The sequence below is a fragment of the Urocitellus parryii genome, chromosome 1 (genome assembly GCF_045843805.1).
Source record: "Urocitellus parryii isolate mUroPar1 chromosome 1, mUroPar1.hap1, whole genome shotgun sequence".
NCBI classification, from domain to species: domain Eukaryota; kingdom Metazoa; phylum Chordata; class Mammalia; order Rodentia; family Sciuridae; genus Urocitellus; species Urocitellus parryii.
This window is the reverse complement of record NC_135531.1, coordinates 193,114,503-193,129,757: the sequence shown is the minus strand read 5'-3', so window position 1 is coordinate 193,129,757 and position 15,255 is coordinate 193,114,503.

The following is a 15,255-nucleotide window of genomic DNA, read 5'->3' as shown; positions in this document are numbered from 1 at the left end:
ATGCTTTGGTGTGTCTCACTCCTGCAAACCATGAATCATTTCCAATCCCCGCAGAAATGAAAATTAACATCCTGAGTTTATGGGGTTGGCATTCCTCTATAAAAACTGGGCCTCACATTTGAATACAAATATTTCTGGATGAAAAGTAAGTCTTGAAGAAGAAAACCCCAAACTTTTCACATGCTATTATCTTTGCTCCCCCTCTTCAACCTTTAAAAACTGGCACATGCACAATAATCTGAGACCCTTTGTGCTGGTTCAAAATAGATTGGCATCACAGCAATCAAAAAGCAAAGTAATTTGCTCCAACAAATCCCTTTCAAATGGCTAGCTAGAGCAAGTCACAGATGTATCCTTTGTCCTTCCACTTTAATAGTGCAAGGTAGCAGAGGTATGTGGGCCATAAATAATTATTTGAGGGTGAGGGACACAAAGGAGAGACTAAGAGAGGGTCATTCCAGATAAAAGATTTTATACCACTTCCATATCCGTGGCCACCAAATGAAAATGAATCTGCTTTGGCCTGTGTGGCCAGTGAGTGTACACCCCATTCTTCACCTGGTGCTAAGGACACAGACATTTTTCCAACTTAGTGAGTGTGGAGGAGGTGAAAGCCATGATAAAGACAAACACTTTCATTTACTCTCAGATTATACAATTACCAAGCCTGGAATCCTACTTTAGGGAGAGATTTCGGGGACAGCCCATCCAGAATTGTCCCTCAAAATCATTTAAAATTACAAAATCTTGAGTGCCTTCCCACTGCCTACTTCATCAATAGCTTAACAATAAGGCCAGTGGCTAACTGGCTTTAAGGACATTGTTTGTCTCGCTGCTTAAAATAATTAGTTATATTTTCACAGAAGCCAGTGCCTCTTTTCTTAGAGAAAAGCCAATCCTGTCAGGCAGCTGATCCCTGGAAAACTCAACCTGGGCATGCTTTCTGCACAATCTGGTAAATTATGTAGTGTTACTAGTCCTCAACATTTGTGAAGAGAAGGCTGATTTATCTAAAACTACAATACTCAGGGCACTCAAATACTCAACTTTGAATGTCAGAGAACTAACAAAATTCTTTTACAGCATGTTACACGCCATATTTGGGGTATATGTATGCTAGAAATATTTGATGTTTACCTGAAATTAAAATTTACCTGTGTGTTATATTTCTGTTCATCTAAGAAAATCCCTGATGTTATCAACCTAAGAAGAGGAAAGTTTTGTTTGGACTCACAGTTTGGGAGGTTTCAATCTTTGGTCAGATGGGCCCACTGTTTAAGGGCCTGTGTCAAGGCAGGGAGTGTGTCACGGAGAAAACTATTCACCTCATGGTGACCCTGAAGCAAGAGTAGGAGGAATAAGGGGCTGAGGTACCAATATCCCCTTCAAGAGCATGTTTCCAATGACCAGGAGACCTCCCACAGGTTCCAGCATCTCCCAGAAGCCTTGAACACATGGATCTTTGGGGAACATTCCAGATCATGACCATAGCAGCCTGGGTACCCTGTATTTTTATTTATTTGCCAAATTTGGTAGCACTATTTAGAACATCCCTATGATAGAGTATTGTTCAAAAATATTTATGCCCAATTCCTCCCCCATCTTCAATGGTGGAATTTAAATCCCTCATCCATCAAAATTTGATCTGAGCCAAGTAAAATGCTTTGGTCTCATGATAGGTGAACTATGCTTTCCCCTTGAATTGGGCTTGGTCATATAAATTACTATGGCCAATGGGATGTTAGCAGATTTGACTCAATTAGGGATCTGAGTTAGGTTTGCATAGTTAGGCTTGAATTCTTATACTTCTCCCACTCCAATGCTCCCAAGTCGGCTTGGACCCAAGAATAAACATATAAAAGATAGCCTTGAGACCAATCTACTGTGGGGATCTGAGTCCAGTCAAATCCACTGCTTGTCGCAGAGGTACCCAGTCAACCCCAACCTAGGTCTGCCAACTCCAAGCCCATTTCTAATGTGGCTTTAGGTGATAAATTTTGGATCTCTTTGTTATGCAGCACTACATAGCAATAGCAAACTAAGATATTACACATATTGGTTTTTAAACATAAAAAAAGTCTTTGTTTTCTTAAACAGCTTCTTAAAAATAGCCAAGTATTCTCTTCCGTCTGCAGTAATGATCATCCTAAAATGCTAAAGGTGATCTACTACAAAGTACCAGGCTGAGGTTTAAAATAATTAAGTTAAAATTCCAACTCTTCTATTTACACATTGGGTAAGTGTGGGTAAATAGAAAAACCTCCTGAATGTGTTCCCTTAGCTGTGATATGAAGATAATTTCTATCCATCTGCTCTCTAAAATTAAAATGATGAACCAATGAGCCAATGTATCAAGAGTACTTTGGTAAATTGTAGAGTTCTGAATAAATAAATGTGCAGAGCATTTAGAACTATGCCTTGTATATAGTACATACTCTCTGGGTGTTTGCCAGATAAGCAAGTATATGCATCCACTGTACAATCTCATTTTATTCAGCAATGTTTTTAGCATGTGCACTGCAGTGAGCACAGTAAATAACTGTGGAGTAAGGAGGGTGTCAAGGAAACTAAGACAATAGTCTAAGAAGCCAGATGGGAAGGTCAGGAAAAGCTTTACAGAAGAAGAAAATGATGTGAGATATTATTATTACATGCCACATTGAGTTATAACAATCTCTCTCACTCAGACGCATAGATGTATACTGTGCAAAGATTGTCATGAAATTTCTTTCATAAGATCTGAGACATTCATTTAGAGAATGACACCCCCTCACTCACTTCACAGTAGATAGTTTTACTTTCCCAGCATACACAAAAATAAATTGATGGAAAAGATGGAAGGGGAGAGAAAGAGACAAAAAAGACTCTTGGAAACAGTATAAATCAACTTGACTGAAACTGTCATTTTCAAGAAAACTGGATTAACTTTTGTTTTGTTTGGGTTTTGATTGCATGAGGCCCATTTTCATGCAAAAGATTTAAACTTTCCAATTTATGTTGTCTTTGATAAAGTCCAAATGCATGCTCTGATCTTCCAAAGAAAAGGTTCGTTGATAGATTTTTCAATCAAAATCTATTTACATAACTATCGTTATTTAAAGCAGGACTCCATGATAGATACCAGACTACATTTCAAAGTGTGACTTCAAAGGTCAAAAATTCAAACATGGAAATTCATGCACTAATAACGTCACTAATGATCTTAATGAAGACAAAAATCAGAAAAAAAAATTTAAAAGGGGGACAAAGAAAGGGAAAAGTTAGATTTGATAATTGTTACAGAGTCAATCATCAAACATTTACTGAGAATCTATATATGCTGAATGCCATACCTTCCTACCTACCTACCTACCTAAATAAATAAATAAAAGATGGTTCCTGTCCTCCAGAAGTTAGCAGACCCATGCAGAAGAGAGACAAGGATATGGGTGATTATGATACAGTAATAAAATTAAATCATAGGCTGGGAAAAGAGGCAAAATACTGAAAAACTTGACAGAGGGTTTAAAGGCTTTATAGAGCCCATTTAATCAGATACCATACCAGGGCGCACAGGGTGGAGCCCTTTAAACAGAACCTAGTTTTATGGAGTTCACTCTGCCTATACTGTGAAATCTGGACCAGCAAGAAGGGATGCTAGAAGGAGATGCCAGTTAGGAGGCTGTCTAGTGATGGATTTCTTAAGACCCTCTTTCCAAAGAGTAGCCCCCCCCTTTGCGTTGCCATAAAGTAAAGCTTAACTCTCTGGAGACGCTAATCCAACTTTCTTTGAATGGTTCTCAGTTTTCCTACATTCAGTTTTCTTCAGCCAATATTAAAGAGCATTTGTCATTTACATTCTTCTCTCATAATGTAATTTCCTTGGCTTTTTAGCCTTAACAGTCACTCTAGGAAATTTGCACCACTTTGAGGGATGAGTGGCATAAAAAGACATCAAAACAAAGCAAACAAAAAAAAAGGAGTAATTCAAAGCTGAACTCTGTTTCTCCAGGGAAGCAAGAAGGCTTACCAGAAAGAACATGGAAGAGGAATGCCAAAGCCGGAGGTTTGGGTTCAAGTCCAGGTGGCTGCTCATGAGCTGTACAGCTGACATGAACATTTATTCTCTCTCCAGCATCAGCTGCACTGCCTGGGCCAGGTAAAGGTTGGGTAAATTATTCTCAAGCATTTTAAATTCTCAAATATTGTGATTCTGAGAAAATGAAGAGTCTGACAGCCCATTCTGTGTCTGTACTAAGCACTCTCCATGTTTTGCTCCACTGGGTCTTACCCTCACTCCTGTGTGCTGCACACCATCGGATCCCCTGTATAGATGGGAAAACTGGAGCCTACAGATCCTGACCATCCTGGTCAAAATAATAGTAAGAAGTAGACATAATCACCAAAAGAGCCCAAGCCTAGCTTACCTCAAAACCACTATCCGTATTTTTAATATCATTTCCTCACTATGTTATAGTCTTATATGATTAGTGTAGAAATTTCAGAAACACACAATTAATATAAAGAATCATACTTTGTTGTCTTAAATCTGTGCCTAAATAAGATTATGCTAGTTTTTGTTTTCTTCTTTGTATAAACACAGAAAAAAATTATGTCTTCCTTTTTTTCTTATACGTAAATATTCTTTTAGCTATATAGCTATCGTCATTTAAAGCAGGACTCCATTATAGACACCAGAATTACATTTCAAAAGGTGACCTCAGAGGTCTAAAATTCAAACATGGAAATTCATGCACTAATAACGTCACTAATGATCTTAATGAAGACAAAAATCAGAAAAAAAAATTTAAGAGGGGGACAAAGAAAGGGAAAAGGTTAGATTTGATAACTGTTATAGTCAATCAACAAACATATACTAAGAGCCTATATATGCTGAATGCCAGACCTTCCTCCCTACCTAAATAAATTCTAATTCTTCTATAGCTACATACCATGCTCTGTTTACTAAATGTTGTTATGAGCATTTTTTATGCTAAAAAATCTTTGCAAATATTTTGTGGCTATCAGGTTTTTTAAAAGTAATACACTGTTTTTAGATATTTAAGGTGTATTTTCATAGGGCTTTATTTTTCAACATAAATAACACTGTGTCAAACATCTTTCAGTATGATTTTGGGAAGATGATTTACAAAGGGCATAAAATATTTTCTGTGGTTTTGCTACATATTACCGATATGCTTTGCTATTAAAAAAAAAACTAACAATTCACCTTCCCACAGGGACCCTACAAAAATATCTGTTGCATTCCATCTCACTGATATCACTCTTTTAGTTCTGTAAACAGTATAGGCAATGTCTTAGCTTTTTCACTGCTGTGACTAAAAGACACAACCAGCACAATTATAGAGGAGAAAAAGTTCGTTTGAGGGCTCACGATTTCAGAGGTCTTAGTCCATAGAAGGCTGATTCCTTGGGGCTCGAAGTGAGCAGAAGGTTATGGTAGGAGCGTGTGGCAGAGAGAAGTAGCTCACATGGTGATCAGGAAGCAGAGAGAGAGAGACTCCGCTCTCCATATACAAAATATATACTCCATAGCCACGCCCCCAATGAGCCACTTCTTCCAGCCTCAACCCACCTGCCTCCAGTTACTACCCAGTTAATCCCATCAGAGATTAATTTACTGACTAGGTGTTAAGGCTGTAACCCAATCATTTCTCCTCCAAACTTTGATTGTTTCACACATGAGCTTTTAGGGGATATCTCATATCCAAACCATAACAGTCAAAGGTATCTTTCTTTTCTATTGTCTTTGAATTTTAAATGCATAGAATATGCTTTTATGTTTATTGGTGGTTTTGACTTCCTCTTTAATGAAGGGATTGTCCACTTTCTACTGGGATTTCAACCTCTTACTATCAATGGAGTGCTTTCCTTATATATCAATACCTTCAACCTGTTGTCTATCATGTTTGTCAATTAGTGTGTCTTGCAAAACATCTCCAGTAGAAGAATTGTGTGGTTTTTGGTTCTGTTACTAGAGAATATAAATATAAATATGCGTACCTTACAAGCAGGAATCTGTGTATGAAAAATTGGCACAAAAGATTTTATAAAAATTCAGTCCATCTGGACGATCACTCAGCCTACACCATGGTACCAGAGGCTACAACATGGGCAGTATTGTGTGGTCATTAGGTTTCCATCAATCTCCTGGAACTGAGTGTCTCTGGCCCCGAGTGATTACACCAATTCTGGACTTTAATGACTCCAAGCAGTTCACAAGCAAGAGGCTGATCACCTTCGCAGCAGGGAACTGAATATCTGGTTACTACATGCCGTCCCTACTGACTGGCCACAGCTGATGTGATGGCAGAAATTTCTCTCCATTTCATTTATGCAATAGAGTTCATTGACTTGGTCTGACTTTTGTGTTTTCTAGAGTCTTAACCTTTTCCTTCATACTAGTGAGATATGACCTGAATGCCATTCATTCTTTTGCTCATCCATTCTTTCAAATAAATATTTATTGCATGTCTGTTATTTGCCAAGAACTGTGCTTGGCACTTAAGATTAAATTAGTAAGTAAAGAAACCAAACACAATCTCTGATTTCAGGAAGCCTAGAGAGAGGAAAGGGCATCACAACCACATAGTCACACCAATAGAGGGAGCAGGTGCCTGTTCTGCAAAATCACAACAAGAAATAAAGTTAGAAAGAAGACCTGAGTGATCCATCCAGGACCTTAAATGATAAGGAGCCAATGAATATTCTAACCAGATTTGGGCTTTAGGTGGATAACAAGTTTGGGTACAGGGGATAATATAACATTTGGAGCCTACTGCTGTGGTCCAGGAGAAGCAATGAATTAGCTTCTACTAAGGTAGGCACAAAGAGGAAGTTAGAGAGCTTCTTCACCAAAGGTTCTTATTACTTCTTTGCTTCCTCTCTATTGTTGAAGCAGGTCTCTGGCCTACAACTGGGAAAGGCAAAAGCACTCAAAAGGAGAAAAATGGGACACACTCTAATATTTTCTGAATGAAGTGCAAAAACCCCTTGACATGCCCTTTTCCTAGAGTAAGTTTGGTGGTAAGAAGCCAGCAACTCAATGCATTAAAACTAATGAATTTCAACACTTCTTTTCTCATGTTTGGTCATGTTAGTGTCTCTTTGTTTGTCAGAAAAAAAGCAATAAAATCACCACTCTCCTTCAGATAGAAAAATAACATCATGCTGGGAATTTATTCTGTCATTCAAAAATCTCTTTGGGGGCTTTTAAAATGTGTTCATTAATTCATAATATGTGTTTGTTAAAGTGTCTCCTATGTACCTGGCATTTTTCTAAGAACTGGAAACATAGTGATCAAGACAGGCAAGATTTACACTCTGAGAAACTTATACTCTAGTGGGGGAAGATAGACATGTATATAAAATGGACAAATCAATAAGTGAATATGAGCTTATATTCATATTTATAATTTTCGTGATATGTATTGTGAGGGATTAAAATATGGCCTTGGATAATGTAACATTGGGAGGAACTAGTTTAGATACAGGGATGATAGGGTAGAGGTCACATTTGAGCTGAACCCTAGAACTTGAGAGGGAAGAAGCCAGATAAAGGTCTGGGAAAGATCTTGGGAAGAGAAATTTTAGAAGAGAGAAAAAGAAAGTTTGGGAGTTTTGTATTTCTCAGGTTGTTCTAGCAGTGGACAAACCAACCCCAAATTTCAGTGGCATAGTACAACGAGAGCATGTTTCTCACCTAGATGGGAGCATAGTCTAATGCAAGTCTCAGCGTGGTGGGAGGGGTATCCTGTTCCACATAATGGCTGAGCCTCAGATTCCTTCCAAAATGTGGTTCATCATATTTAAGGACTTTCCTCCTTCATTCAAGTAGCATATTAGAGAAAGACAGCAAGAGAGAATATAAGCTTGCACATGGGCCAAATCTGGAAATGATACACATTATCTGCTCTCAGTTAGCTACAACTCAGATACCTATGAAGGAGACAAGGAAATACATGTGTGGCTAGGACTAAATGAGAAATAATTTGGTGACTAATAATCTTGACATTCCTCCAGGTCATAAAAAGAAATTTATTCTAACTGGCAACAAGTTTACATAATACATATTATTCATTCTTGGAGAAGCTCATGCTAACTGCTGTATGGTGAAAGCCTAGAAAGAAGTAGAAACTGGCAGCAAGACCTGCTTAAGAAATGTTTGCATTGGTTTCAGGCAAGGAGCTGCATCAGGACTTTAGCCATGGAGATGATGAGCAGTGGTCAGATTCAGAACGTGTTCTGAAGGCCTTGCTGACACAACTTGCTCATAGACTGAATCTTAGTCTGAAGCACTCCCGGAGAACTCTAGTTTGGGATCTGTGCCCAAAATAGAGTGGTGAAATGTATATATACTCAAGGTCAGAAACACTGTGAGCATGCACCCCCTTATGTAACCTGTTAGCAGTGTGCCTTCTTTGTTTGGCCTCAGATGGCATGGACAGATGTAGGGTAGAGAAGCTTAAAGGCTGATGGATTTGGTGAATGAAATATGAAGTCACTGTACTGCAGCCATCTGAGAGAAAGGCTTGTAGAGTTGGGGCAGAAGATGTGGGTAAAGAAAAGTGCATTCCCAAAGTCAGAAGAAGGGGCTGTCCTAGGGAAGCGCAGTAGGACTGTCTGGCAGAGCAGAATGCACAGTAGAGGTGTGTGGTAATAAAGTGAGACCACCTTCCTTGGGTAGGGATTCTCTCTGGAAGCCCTCAGCAGCTTAGATTCAGGCAGAGTAGGGGAATAGTTGGATTTCATCAGGTCAGATTTTAAGCAGATGAGTTTAATGGGGGCAGGGGGCAAAGAAGGATGAGGGTTGTATAATAAGGATTTTGGCCTTACCAAAAGAGAGTTCTAGCCTTTTTCCTGGCTCCCTAGAGGTAAGCTCCACTGGAACTTTCTCAGTGATAAGAGGCTCCCTTTCACTCACAAAGAATTCCTCAAACTCCACCTAAAAATTTACGTAAGCAAGACGAATCAGGTTGGAACTGGCCACACCTGAGAGATTAGAGTGGGGGGCTATCTGCTTCAGAAAAATCAACCACTTGTTTTTGCTTCATGTGGTATCAATCAACCTCAAGGCTAAGTGCAATCATGGAGGCAATCGATCAATCAATCATGCCTACATAATGAAGCTCCAATAAGCTCTAAACACCAAAGCCTAGATGAGCCTCCTCAGTTGGCAGTACACTATGAGTATTGTCACTCATCAGTTCTGGCAGGATAATGTTGCACAAGCTTTGCATTTGGAATCCTCTTGGACTCTGCCCCCTGAATCTCATCCTTGGGCTGATTTTATTGTAGCTTTCCCCTGGAATATACGTATAGTGTGTGTAACTATAGCTTTAAACGAGTTCTTTGAGTTTTTCTAGCAAGCTTTCCAACCTGTGGATGGTTTGGGGAATGCCCTTTGTAGGTCAAATTGCCGCCCCCCTTCACAAATTTATGTTAAAGTCCTGTTAGAACCTCAATATGTGAACTTATTTGAAAATAGAATTATGTGATGTAACTAGGTAAATTTAGGTGAGATCATACTTCAAGGCCTCTAATCTGATAGGATTGCTGTCTTTCTAAAACGGGAAATTTGCACATAGCCTTACACACATGGAAACAGGATGAGCAGAAAAGAGCAGAGATTGGGTTGATACCTCTGGAACTCCAAAGGCTGCCAGCAACCAGAGGCACAAAACAGTGTCATCTGGGGACTCGGAACCAGGAGACAGATCAGTGTCCTGGGATGTGCAAGATGCAAGTTAGGATAGTAGATATGCTTTATCCAAAGGTGGTATCAGCCTCCAGTCTCCAGCTTCGACTTTAGTCCCCATCCAGTTCCATTTCAGACCTCAATTTGACCCATTTTTGTCCCCAGGTCTCTTTCATAGGCTCTTTTTATATGCAGGCCAAACAAAGAAGGCACACTGCCAACAGGTTCCATAAGTGGGTGCATGCTCAAGTGTCTCTGACATTGAGTATATATGCTGGATCAGAGTGTTTCTGGCCTTGACTAACCATAACATAGCTGGTTCCCAGCCCTGGTGACACACTAAACACAAAACAAAGACTGCCAAAATTCTTGGTAAGGGAGCCTAACTATAGCCATTTAGGGCCTGCCCCAACAATACATCCCTTTAGGATTCCCCACCATATAATCTATGTGTCTGAAGTCTTCCACAATGATCCCTTAGGAGGAGGGCAGAGCCCTGCATCCAAAGGCCACAATAATGGTACAAGTTGCAAAACATACACCAAAAGACAAATCCCATCACTTATGATTACTAAAAGCCATTGTCAGTTTCATCTCTTAATGAAGTGGAAATAAAGTATGTTTCCCAGCCATGTCCAATTATCCAGGGACAGATTGGATTCACCAGGGTTGTCCAGCAAAACTCACAGACATTTCAGTGCATACCCAGCAGGTACCTCTGGTATAAGTGTGTATCCAGTTCACAATGGTGTTGGTGAGGACACACCCACAGACAAAAGGACAAAGCAATTATATGCATTAGCACAGATAAATCACATCCATCTGGGAAAAGGCATGATAGCTTTGAATCACAGGAAAGCAGAGTGGCCACCTGTGGTGGCTTCCCTGGACATGGATACCATACTCATACAGCTTGGTCCTGAACTTCAGCAGGCTTGGTGTGTACCAGCAACAGGAAACTCATAATTGGCCAAAGGGAAATAACAAACATGTCCTTTAAGGTCCCATCTATGGGACCTGATCAAGTCACATGTACCTGGGGACGGGGATGGGGTCATCCCCTAGTTGCAAGGAAATCACAAACCAAACCTTTTCTCCAAGGGGCTAACAGGGATACCCAATGAAGATGGAGGGCCATTATTGTCCAGGGCCATGTCCAATCCACATTTCACTCCCTATTTAATCCAGTGGGAGCAGACAAAAGAACATTCCCTTGCTTCCCCAACCCAGGTTAAAGTACAACATCCTTTGCTGTCACCTAGACCTGTAATGATGCTGCTGTGAGATGCAGCAAAGCTCCCATAGGAGCTGGTTTATCTTGTTGGAAACACTCATTCAGAGCTCTCACAACTGCCCACAGGCACTGAGCCCAACCTTTCATGGAACATGGGTTGACAAGAGTCCTAAGTCCTTGCTTAAGCAGGTCATTATATCTATCTTGCTGGCAGCCTGTGGGTGGTATGGGACATACAGCTCCCACTGAATCTGTATCTGATTTGTCCATCGATGCACGTCCTGATCTGTGAAATGGGTACTTTGTGCACTCTCTATTGTGACAGGCTGGCTGTACAAGGTCAGCAACACATCAGGAAACAAATTGTTCATAGCACACTGATTTGCTTGACCATAAGGCCATATCCAAGGCAAGCCTGTAGCCATATCCAAGGCAAACATATCTGTCAAGGCAAAAATGGCCCTTTCTGAATTCAGTAATGTAGTCAACCTGCCATTGTCAGAGGGATGCATCCCTATGTTATCTGGCCATCCATGGCTCCAAGGTGTGGGGGGTGTGGATATTCTTGAGCACAAACCACACATGCCTTGCAAGCCTCTACCAGGGCATCCCACGTTAAAGGCATCCCACGTTAAAGAATGTTTGACTACATTCCACATAGTTTTCACACTTGCATGCTGTAGGTGGTGATGCAGCCAAATCGCCAAGTCAGTAGGAGGTCCCTGTTCTAACCATGGCGTGATAGCCAAAGCATCTGCTTCATCCTTCTCTGGGCTATTCAGGGGGCATGGTCAGTAACACGCCCCAAAGTCACCAGTTCCTGGTGGCACAACTCCCAGAGCCATTGCCACAGAACTTGTCCCCAATATATAGCACAACTGTTGTATATTGTATCAGTATCAAACAAGACGGTATGTGTTTCTGCCTCTACAGCCAATACCATCCACACAGGCAGTTATCCAGGGCTGGAGTCATTAGTTTACCAAACACTGAAAGATACTGGTCTTATCTCCAGAGCATGGGCTTGTTTCTGGTTCACCTTCATAGATAATAGGCTCTAGCACCTCTCTCTTTTTTGGCTCCTGCCAGGTTTTAATACACTTGGGCTTTCTTGGCCCCTCCCAGCATCTAACACATCTGGGCTCTCTCTTGCCCCCTGTTAGTTCCTAGTACACATGGGCTCTCTTGGCCTGTGCCAGTACCTGGTACACTTAAGTCTCAAACTTGTACAGGATCAATAACATGTAACACATGGGGTATCTTTACCCTGTCAGGTCAAGGCACCCCTAAATCTCACAGGCATAGCAACAAAGTGGTCAGGGGCTCTCTTGACCTCTGTCCAAATTATTTTCCCAAGTCCACCAACTCCAACTCCATTTCACTGGTGGAACATGGTAAACTGGGTTACTGGGGCCAGCTCTGCCGGCAGCTGCCCATCGGAGTCATCAGCTGCTGCTGTTTCGTTTTCTGCATTACCATTGGCTAGACTTGCAGACATTAATCTTATTTCTCCTCCTTGGGTTCCATAAGCACCATGGGGAAGCTAAGGAGTAAATTCAAGGTATGGAAATTCTCCTCCAGCCATCATACTCTGGCCCTCAATGACTCTTCCTTACCTTGTAACTCTCTCATCTTGGTAGTCTCTGGTAAAGCTGCATCAGTTTTTGCTCTCAAAGCTGTAAAACAAAAACAAAAAACATTCATCTCATGGCCCCAGCAGTTGTGCACATGGCTCCTCGGGCATCTCCACTGCCCTCTTTGTCCTTGGCTATGGGATGATGCCTGGGCTCTGTGGCTCAGTTCAGGGTCTGCTCTGCTGGGTCCATGTTCACCACAGGGCATCCAGAAGTCTTCTCCATGCTCACAGGGTATCCATCCACTGTATCCCAACTCTACATAGGAGTTCATGCTGATAGGACCTTGGCAACCGAGTGATACATGCTGCTTGGGGGCCAGAGTTCCCTCCTGTTCATCCAGGTTGAGGAATCTCTCACCTGCCAAACATCCTGTCGAACTTCCTGCCAACTACACCAACTGTCATGCAGGGGCTCTGACCTAGGAAACAGATTCAGGGTCCTGGGAGGCAGAAGAAGATGCAAAATGCAGTTAGGATGGTAGACATTCCTTATTCAGAGATGGTAACAGCTTCCAGCCTCCAGCTTCAGCTTTCTTCCCCAGCCAGTTCCATTTTAGCCCTAATTTTGACCCCATTTTTTGTTCCTGGGTCTTTTCCATAGGCCCTTTTTATATGCAGGCCAAACAAAGAAGGCACACTGCCAACAGGTTACATAAGGGGATGCATGCTCACAAGATAGTGCTTATGACCTTGAGTATATATGTTGGATCAGAGTGTTTCTGGCCTTGACGAACCATAACATAGCTGGTTCAGCCCTGGCTGCACACTGAGAACATAACAAAGACTGCCAAAAGACTCAGAGAGGAAGCCATTTTTGGCTTGCCCCAACAGATTCTTGCAGTCCTCAGAAGAAACCAACCCTGCCAACACCTTGATCTCAAATTTCTATCAACTAGAATCCTGAGACATTAAATTTTTATTGTTTGAGCCATCCAGTCTGTGGTACTTTGTAACAGTAGCTCTAGGAAATTCATATCCCCCAAACTTGGAGTTGATATGAGAAATCTAGGGCAGGATTAGCAGTATAAAGGATTGTGTCCCTAACCTCACAGTTTGGCCAACTCCAGGAGATGTCTAAGCTGGCAGAATATGATGACATGCAGAGAGTTGGATAGTGACAAAATAGTAGGGGCACTAGTTTGAGGGCCCCAATATGGATAAAGAATTGTACTTGGTACACCAATGGGAGTGAGATTGAAAGGTTGGGTTGGTGACCAAAGGACCAGGTGCTTGCCATATAGATTTTTGGAAGTGTTACAGTTACTGGTGATGGTGCTGACTAATATAAGACAAGGGGAAGAGTGGCTGAAGTGGGTTGGAGGAAATCATCATCTGAGGTAAGGAAGTAAAGGAATCAAGAGAGCCAGATGTTGAACAGAACCATTTTCGTAGATATTGATGTTCTCTAAGGTGGTGAGAAAGGGAAATCAGGTACCGCCGTCTTTAACAAATGAGAGAAAACAACTCAGTGCACTGTCAGTGGGTGAAATCCAGAAGGAAAGGTATTGGTAGTGATGTCTGATAACTCAGACTTTAGTGGAACTTGAGCAATGATTGAAGAAGGAGTGAAAATGACTTAACAGGGTCAATAGGGAGGGACCAAGGAAGAGACCTACCCCCCAACTCTTAGTACTGGGGAGGCCCTCATTTGTACTAAATTATGTATTTATTCAACTGGATGCATACCCTGAAGATTAGGGGTAATCAAAACACTATTTTCTAAAGCTTCTGTCTGTCCTAAACATAAAGGTCATGTGGGGAATCCCAGATGTCCAAGACACAAAATAGGAAAATAGTATATTCTACACATCTAGAAGGTATTAGAGCTTGGATTTGAACTCTCCATGGATCCAGATATAACACTTATCTCAGACCATTCAGGCTACTATAGCAAAATACCTTAGACTGAGTAATTAATAAACAATAGAAATCTATTGCTCACAGTCTGGAGAAATTGGGAAGTTTCAGATCAATTTACAAGCAAAGAAGCTGTCTAGTGAAGGCCTATTCCTCACAGAGATGGCACCTTCTATGTGTCCTCACATGGCACAAGTGGCAAAGGTGTTCCTTTCAACTTCTTTATAAGGACACTAATTCCATTCGTGAGGATGGAGACCTCACAACTTAATCTCTTTCCACTGGTCCCACTTCTTAATACTACTATTGAGTATTAGGTTCCAGTAATTGAATTTTGAGGGAATGCCAACATTCAAACCATAGAAACATCTTTACAAATAAAATTACCTGCTATTCTTCCGAGGGGAGAATTATACTTCCCCATCTCATTGACATTGGACTCTGGCCAATAAGATGGAGACACAAGTTAGTTACTTCACTTCCCAGCAGTAATTTCAGGGTGATCACCACATTCTATTTTCCATCTGCCAAAAGACCAGCAATGTTCCAGGTGGATGCAAATCTATCCGCAGGAGTTCTAGAATAAGACAATCCAGAACAGAGACTCAGTCACCTACAAATGACCATCAACATGAATGTAAAATAAAATAAATGTTGGTTGTTAAAAGATACAGAGACTCTGGAATCATCTGTTATTGTTGCAGAACCTAGCTTATCCTAACTTGTACAGAAAAGAATGGAGTACTACTTGAGGTTTCAAATTTGGCTACCCAGGCAGATGGAATGGTAATGCAAGAGGAAGAAATGTTTTCCTCTATAATTCTGTTTCTC